At 41.2% G+C, this 7,228-nt stretch overlaps 1 protein-coding gene across 1 annotated transcript in view; it reads right to left on the bottom strand.

The window, feature by feature from the left end:
- The window catches only part of LOC101847584, a 39,048-nt gene extending 35,959 nt beyond the window's left edge, over positions 1-3,089 (bottom strand). Inside the window, exon 1 of the mRNA XM_005098222.3 lies at positions 2,736-3,089. The gene's annotated coding sequence lies outside the window, so the exon portion shown is untranslated. The remainder of the gene's footprint in view (positions 1-2,735) is intronic.
- Positions 3,090-7,228: the final 4,139 nt, after the last annotated feature.

Genomic DNA, 7,228 nt, shown 5'->3' with positions numbered 1-7,228 from the left:
ACCACCGTGCATCTCTCTCTCTCTCTCTCTCTCTCTCTCTCTCTCTCTCTCTCTCTCTCTTTGTCTGTCTGTCTGTCTGTCTGTCTGTCTGTCTGTCTCTGTCCCTGCCCCTCTCTCTCTCTCTCTCTCTCTCTCTCTCTCTCTCTCTGTGTGTGTGTGTGTGTGTGTGTGTGTGTGTGTGTCTGTCTGTCTGTCTGTCTGTGTCTGTCTGTCTGTCTGTCTGTCTGTCTGTCTGTTTCTGTCTCTGTCCCTGCCTCTCTCTCTCTCTCTCTCTCTCTCTCTCTCTCTCTCTCTCTCTCTCTCTCTCTCTCTCTCTCTCTCTCTCTCTCTCTTTCTCTCTCTCAACCATTCGAAAATAACATCTCCAAAAAGAGAACTAATTTACAAAAGAACAATAATTCAACCTCGTTAGATGATAATAGATCGTATGTAGCCACCGTTGCGGTGAGTTCAAGGTCAGAATCTAAGACGGCTCCTTATTTTTCTCGTTCCTAATGCCTTCTCCCAGCCCTGTGTTACCCCGGGGTATCCATTGACGCTCCGAGTTCGGAGTGACCAATTTTATTTCTAACAGGGATTTACTCTCTTTCAGAAGAAAGCAATAAACATTCCACAAATACATCCATAAATGTCCAGCAAAAAATAAAGAAAAGAAGAAAAAACCCACGGGGGTTAAAAGGTCAGTCCGCAAGTTTTTCTCGGCAGTAGCAAGGCTATCATGGTCACAGCGCTAAAACATGTCCCGTACCACTTGACGAGCACCACTTCAACGTTATAGAAACGGCGCCGTGTATCGTTTTTCTCGTAACCTTGCCACCTCCTCCTTCTCCGGCCTCTCTCTCTCTCTCTCTCTCTCTCTCTCTCTCTCTCTCTCTCTCTCTCTCTCTCTCTCTCTCTCTCTCTTCCAATAAGTCTGTCTGTCTGTCTGTCTGTCTGTCTGTCTGTCTGTCCGTCCGTCCGTCCGTCCGTCCGTCCGTCTATCCATCCATGGAGTGATCAAAGGTGAACCGATGCATGGATGAAAAGAATGTTAGATAGCCAACCAGTGAATCTAAGCTTGGTCTAAACATATTTTTTGCGGACCAGGAAAACAGAATAATATAAAGGGGGAAGAAGACGGTCAGATAGTCATATGTGTCCGTCATGGACAAGACAGTATAGACGTGTCTGTGTACAAGTCAATGGAGAGACACCAGGAAGTGAGACAGAGGACCGGTTTTGGAGGAAAACAACATATACACTGTATATATATGTGTGTGTGTGTGTGTGTGTGTGTGTGTGTGTGTGTCTGTGTGTGTGTGTGTGTATGTGTGTGTCTCTCTCTGTGTGTGTGTGTGTGTGTGTGTGTGTGTGTGTGTGTGTGTGTGTGTGTGTGTGTGTGTGTGCAAGTACTGTTCTGATACACCTGTGTACGTGAATACGCTGCTTTACAAAACCTTAGCCTAGGGCTTTTAATATGAGTCATCTAACACCGAATGAAGAGTGAAGAAGAAATAAGATAAGTTTTTAGATTTCATAAGTTTGTTGTTGTTTTTTTCCTCCAGAACATTCCTCTGTCTGTCTGCCTCTCTCTCTCTCTCTCTCTCTCTCTCTCTCTCTCCCATACTTCTGTCTTGATCCCTTTTTTTTGAGTCTTGCCGACTGTTGCTCTCTTTCCTTTTGGTTAGCCTGACTAGTCTCTTTACTTGTTTTATTGCCCATTCGTTCCTTGACATCGGACGCCCAGTCAGATATCCGGTTTTTCCGCTAGACAGACAGACAGACAGACAGACAGACAGACAGACAGGCGGCGAGAGAGTGAGAGAAAAGAGAAAATGCGTCAGTGTAACTAAGCGAAGGGAACGGGTGCTTTATTTATCGCCAAATTGAGAGAGTGCACACGAGGACGGGAAAATCCGTGTTGAGAAGAAGTGTCCTTCTCTCAAGGGACATCGCCGAATCACTGGTCAAGGATGTGTGTGTGTGTGTGTGTGTGTGTGAGTGTGTGTGAGTGTGTGTGTGTGTGTGTGTGTGTGTGTGTGTGTGTGTGTGTGTGTGTGTGTTTGTTTGTGTGAAAGTGTGTGTGTCTGTGTGTGTTTTTAGTGTGTTTAGTGTTTGGAAGGGAGGACAATATTGGATGAATTTTGCTTGTGGATTTTCCAAGGTGCTTTTGACGGGTTTTCGTGAATGACACATTGTCACGCTTATAAAAGAATGTGGGTCTGAACTCTGAGGAAGGGATAGAAACACGAGTAGGGAAAATAATTTTGTCGTTCATTCCGAAGTTAAAGTAAATGAGAGGTCAACGTTATTATTATGACGTAACATAACACAGTGCATGTTGAGGTAAGACACGGAAGGATTTAAAATAAAAACTTCGACATGTGTGTTTTGGATTGGGGGGGGGGCAGAGAGGGGGAGAGAGAGAGAAAAGAAAAGAGAGAGAGAGAGAGAGAGAGAGAGAGGGGAGTAGCAAAGACTGATATATCTATCAGCATCTAGATTCTTACAAGTACACAGCACCATACGTACAAGTCGACTATTTATACGTGTACAACGGGTAAAACAAAGAGGCCTAAAACAAAGGTAACATGATAGATCTAGATCTAGTCTAGAATTTAGATTTACGTGAATTAGTTTCTCTTTCAGGTCTACCAATGAGGAAGATACCTTGAATTATGGACATTCAAAACTAGATCACTAAAACCAAACGAAAAGTACCGATTTTGATTCTCAAAACGTAGCACCCCACGTACCTTTTCGAAGTTTCACGTTTTCAAAAGGCAGGCTGGTCTCAACACTTGACTGTCATGTAATTGTTGTAGTTTCGTTGAACACAAAAACAACAGAAACACACCACACCCGGTGGAATCCTAATCCTCTTGAAGTGAAGGTCCCGCTCCCTTCGAAAACACCGCCTCTCGGTATCACGGACTCGATCGAGCTCTTGTCCCAGCCCACAATATTATTGTGCTGTGGTTTGTGGGCTTAGCGGAGAGGCGAGTTGTTCGTTCACACAAGTCACTGCAAGCGTCTGTGACTGCCGACTGCTGCTCTGACTCTCGGTGGCGGGAGGCCAAGCGAACGAGAGAGAGAGAGAGAGAGAGAGAGAGAGAGAGAGGAGAACGGGGTGGGGTCAAAATTATGACGAATTGTGAGAGTGTGAGGGCGGGGTGCACTGGTGCACTACCAAAGAAAGAAAAAAAACACCTCTGAGACGACATAGCGAATGCGGACTCCAACGTTGACAAGCCTATGTGATTTGGCCTTTTTATCGTAATATCAAGTTAATATTGGAAGTTCACACTACTCTTACTCCGACCGTTTTCATTTTTGGCGTTATCTGCACCAAAGCTAGGCCTCTTGTTAATATCAATAGGCTCTCCTCCTGCTTCTTTTCCTTATAGTAATAGTAACACCTCCAATCTTTGACACTTATGACTTATGACATGACCTTATTGCGTTGCAAGTAACGCACAGTCTTACTAAAACTAAATTAAATATTGTAAGACTGGAAACTCATTATACGAATATATAGAACCTAAATGAAAGGATCATGATTGCTCGAGCATTACTTTTGTTATTTAGATCATTACATACACGTGTGAATAAAAAAAAGCATTCTTCATGAGTGGTGTTTTTTACTCAGTAATTTGCGCCTCCATTTAAAAAAAAAGGTTTAATTAAAAGTACAGAAAACAATTTGTAACCTCATCCCCTGTAAAAACACCAGTTTTAAACTTTCCAACAGGATGCAGATGGTGCGCCTATTTCGAGCCACCCAGAACTGCACCAACGACAACACAATCAGAAGAACCCGTAGCTAACCACATGTAGCTCTTCCTAAAGGCATGAATATTTTTGGGTATGTGCGCCCATGCCATGTGCATGTGTTTGTCCGCGTATGTGTGAGTATGTGTTTGTGTTGATGTGTGTGTGTGTGTGAGTGAGTGTGTGTGTGTGTGTGTGTGTGTGTGTGTGTGTGTGTGTGTGTGTGTGTAAGTGAAGGAGAGTGGGAGAGAGAGAGAGAGAGAGAGAGAGAGAGAGAGAGAGAGAGAGAGAGAGAGAGAGAGAGAGATTATGCGCTCGCGTAGGCTTCGTAAGCTCTATGCACGTGTGCTTGGGTGTGTGCACGTACATGTACATGTCCGTTTATGTATGAGTGTGCGTATGTGTATTTGTACGCGTATGTGTATGCGTACGTGTTTGTACATGAGCGTGTGCATGTGTATATTAATATGTGTATGAGTATGTGTGTCTGTTTGTGCAGCTGGCAAAGAACGGGCTGACCCCTATCGTTGATGTTTACCTCGAGTCGTTACATCAAAAGAACTCGAGGCAAATTTTCATAACTTTCTTTCTTTAATCAAATCCTTTTCACAAAATGATCGGCACGCGTGTGGAAACTGGTAGGCTGCTTTAGCCAACAGAAACACATTCACTGAACAGATAAATTGCGAGGTAAAAGAATTCTGCTTAATCATGGTTTTTCATAATTTTTATTTTTCATTCTTGGTGAGAAGCAGGGCCGGATCGGGGTGGGGGTTGGGGGGGGGGGGGTCCTAAGCCTAAAGGCACAGGTCCTGGGCCACCCATCAAGCTAGGTGACCTCCCACCAATATAATAATAATAATAATAAATGACATTTATATAGCGCTCAACCCCGAATAAAGTACACAGGCTCTGAGCGCTTTACAATACAGTACAACATACAACAGTAACATGAAACGTTGTGTTCTGACTAAAGAAAATTATTCCAAATATTCATCTTATTAATTTAAAAACTGAAACGACTTCAGCTGACATTTGAATGAATCAAAAGATTTGATTTCTCTCAACGTACTTGGTAAATCATTCCAGATCTTGAGGCCTTGGTATTCAAATGCCCTTTCACCCATTGTTTTAAGTTTCATAGATGGTAAAATTAATTTCTTTTTGTCAGCTGATGATCTTAAACTGCGAGTTGGAATGTACAGTCTTAACAGATTTGATAAATATGATGGCGCATTATCATTCAAACATTTGTGACATATGGTGGCCAACTTGTACACAATCCTTTTCTCAACAGGAAGCCAATGCAAAGTTCGTAAAAGAGGTTTAGCAGAGTCTCGCTTTCTTTTCCGTAAAACTAAACGTGCTGCATTGTTTTGGACAGTTTGAAGTTTTTTAACTTTCTCCAGTGATATATTCCTGATAACAAGGAGTTACAATAATCGAGTTAAGATAAAAATTAAGCTAGTTACTAGTAAAGCAGTATACTTGGTATTGATCAGATGACGTATTTTACTAATTTTTCTTATTTCTAAATACATGCAGCTGATCAGATGATTTACCTCAGCCGACATTGACTAATAAGAATCAAAATAGATTCCAAGATTCTTAACTTTTCTTGAAAATAAAATTTTTGCATCACCAATTTTAATGTGATCATGGTCAACCTCTTTAACAGACTTTGCATTGCCTGCCAGAATGACTTCTGTTTTATTATCATTTAACATTAATTTATTTTTGTTCATCCAGTTTTTCACTAAGGCAATACAATTTTCAGCACGATGGACAAGTTCATCTAAGTTGGTAAACAATGTTGAACCATAAATTTGGGTATCATCAGCATAGAAATGGTATTTTAAGTCATATTTAACTATTTCCTTGACAAGTGGTTGAGTATAAATGGTGAACAAAACTGGACCGAGGACTGAGCCCTGGGGGACCCCATACTTAAGAGCATGATCTGATGACTTAAGCCCTTTAATAAAAACAGATTGGTAACGATTTGATAGGTAAGAAGAAAACCAGCTAAGGGCAGTCCCGGATAATCCAAAAGACACTTCCAATCGCTTCAATAAAATGTGATGGTCAATTGTATCAAAAGCTGCTGATAGATCTAAAAGGCTCATATATACAATGTAATAGCACCGAGTCAGTTAAACTGCGTGGATTTGACTTCAGTGACATCATCAGCGACTTTACTGTACAAAAAATCGATAAAAGTGTCTGGACTGTAATGGTTATAACGCCTTCCATTCTCTGATTTGAACAAAGTTTTTGTTTGTTAGTTACACTTTATTTTTTCAAGAAAAATTTAACAACTGTATAACTGAATTTCTCTGGGTAAATAAATTTGGTCAGAAACGCTTGTGTCCACTTCATTACCATTTCGTGTTATGCATGACATAATAATATTGTAACATAGGATCAGATTTTCCTAACTAAATGTTTCCTATTTACATAAAAATATTTAGGTTACTAGTTTAAATTGTTGGTGTTTGCAAAAGGGGGGAGTCGGAAAGGGGTCTCCCTTCCAAGCGGGCCCATGCCTCTCACTTACGTAATAAAATCCAGTCCTGTACCTTGAGCAATCATTGCTTTTCTGATAAGGCTTGAAAAGACTACATCAGAGTTGACTTAATCCTTTTTTATCAGGGGCGACTCGTGGGGCTAAAAAGTGGGCGTGCACAATAATAATTAAGCTATGGCATGCTGAGGATAGTCAAGGGCATAGTAAATGAGACGGTGTATAATTTTAGGGTCTTTGGGTTGGTGAGGGAGGGCCTCGTGGTTTTATTTTCATTCTTTTTACTTGTCGCTTTGATTTCTAGTACTAAATTTGTTTGTTAGCTAAACATCAATTTTGTTAATCATGTATTGAAACTGAACACTCAGGTACATGTAATAACTTTCACTACTCCACTACAAAACCATTCAAAGGCACAACTCATAGGACGAGCTAAAGCGCGTGGACTTTGACATGGCATAGTAGATGTTTTACGGCGCTATAGACATAGAAATGACAGTTATGGCGCCAGTGAGGTCCTTCGTTTTGATATAATATTTGGCTAGTGTTTGTTTCTGGCTTCTTTTATTTTATTATTGTGTATGTTTTACGTTATAGAACATTAAACAATTTTGGGTGGCACTGCACGACCGTGCTCTATGGACGGACCGCGCCTACTTTTTATATATTACTATTTGGATGACCTTTCATGAATTAGAATTCAATTGTTTCAGGAGGATGTTCTCGTCGTATCCTTGAAAAGTCACTATCTTTAGGTGTCGTTATGGTCGACGATTTCAGGTAGACACCAAAAAACCCCAAAAGGTATAATGTACACAAAAAGGTGTATACATAATATCACACACACGCACGCACGGACACACGCGCGCGTGCGTGCACACACACACAAATACACACACACACACACACACACACACACACACACACACACACACACACACACACATTATTAAA

This window comes from Aplysia californica, unplaced genomic scaffold (genome assembly GCF_000002075.1).
Source record: "Aplysia californica isolate F4 #8 unplaced genomic scaffold, AplCal3.0 scaffold00175, whole genome shotgun sequence".
NCBI classification, from domain to species: Eukaryota; Metazoa; Mollusca; class Gastropoda; order Aplysiida; family Aplysiidae; genus Aplysia; species Aplysia californica.
The sequence above is the reverse complement of the archived record's forward strand: the minus strand, read 5'-3'. Positions and strand labels throughout refer to the sequence as shown.